This window comes from Orycteropus afer, unplaced genomic scaffold (genome assembly GCF_000298275.1).
Source record: "Orycteropus afer afer isolate SDZICR_OR568_19922 unplaced genomic scaffold, OryAfe1.0 scaffold00046, whole genome shotgun sequence".
Classification (NCBI taxonomy): Eukaryota; Metazoa; Chordata; class Mammalia; order Tubulidentata; family Orycteropodidae; genus Orycteropus; species Orycteropus afer.
In genome coordinates, this window is record NW_006921633.1 from 10,156,442 (window position 1) to 10,157,987 (window position 1,546).

Genomic DNA, 1,546 nt, shown 5'->3' on the forward strand with positions numbered 1-1,546 from the left:
AAAAAAAAAAAATGTGTTAGGTGCCATCAAATTGACTCCAGCTCATATCAAGCCTTTGTACAACAGAAGGAGACACTGCCCGGTCTTGCACCAGCCTCCCAATACTTGCTGTGGCTGAGCCCATTGGTGCAGCCATTTGTCAACCCATCTCATTGAGGACCTTCCCCTTTTTCGCTGACCCTCCACTTTCCAAAGCATGATATCTTTCTATAGAGAATGGTCCTTTCTGACAACATGACCAATGCAGGTAAGACAAAGTCTGGTCATTCTCACAAGGAACATTCTGGCTGCACTTCTTCCAGGACAGATTTATTCATCTTCTGGCAGCCCTTGGTACTTTCAGTTTTCTTCGCCAATGCTGCACCTCAAAACCATCAACTCTTCTTCAGTTTTCCTTATTCTTTGTCCAGCTTTCACCTGTGTATGAAGCAATTGAAAACACCATGGTTTGGGTGAGACACACTTTAGTCTTCAAAGAGACATCTTTGCTTTTCAGCATTTTAAAGAGTTATTTTACAGTAGATTTGCCCAGTACAATACAATATCTGATTTCTTGACTGCTTTTACCATTGATGTTGATTGTGGAACCAAGTAATATGAAATCTTTCACAACTTCAATCTTCTCTCCATTTATCGTGATGCTGCTTTTATTGGTCCTGTTGTGAGGATTTTCATTTTCTTTATGCTGAGGTATCTGGGGGCGTAGTGCCTAAGGCATTTGACTGCTAACCAGAAGGCCGGCAGTTCAAAGCCACCAGTCACTCCTTGGAAGGAAGGTTGGGCAATCTACTTCCTTAATGGCACTGCCTCAGAAACCCAAGCAGGGGTCACTGTGAGTCAAAATCGACTTGACAGCAGTGAATTTGGTTTGGTTTTTGGTTTTATGCTGACGTATAATCCACACTACAGACTATAAGCTTTAATCTTCATCAATAAGTGCTTCAAGTCATCTTCACTTTCAGCAAGCATATCACAAGTTGTTAATGGGTTAATGAGCCTTCCTCCAATCTTGATGCCACATTTCTCTTCATATAGTCCAGCTTCTCACACTATTTGCTCAGCATTGAATAAGTGTGGTGAAAAGATACAACCCTGACATACTCCTTCCTGATCTTAAACCATGCAGTATCCCCTTGCTCTGTTTAAACGATAGCCTCCTGGTGTGTGTACAGGTTCCTTATGAAAACAATTAAGTATTCTGGAATTCCCATTCTTTTCAATGTTATGCATAGTCTCAAATGCTTTTGCGTAGTCAATAAAACACAAGTGAACATCTTTCTGGTATTCTTTACTTTCAGCCAAGATCCATCTGATGTCAGCAATGATATCCCTCATTCCATGTCCTCTTGTGAAAGCAGCTTGCATTTCTGGAAGCTTCCTGTCAATATACTGCTACCATTTCTTAATTATCTTCAGCAAGATTTTACTAGAGTGTGATAGCAATGATATTGCTTGATAATTTCCACATGCTGTTGGATCACCTTTCTTTGGAATGGGTACAAATGTTGATCTCTTCCAGGCAGTTGGCCAGGTAGCTGTCTTCCAA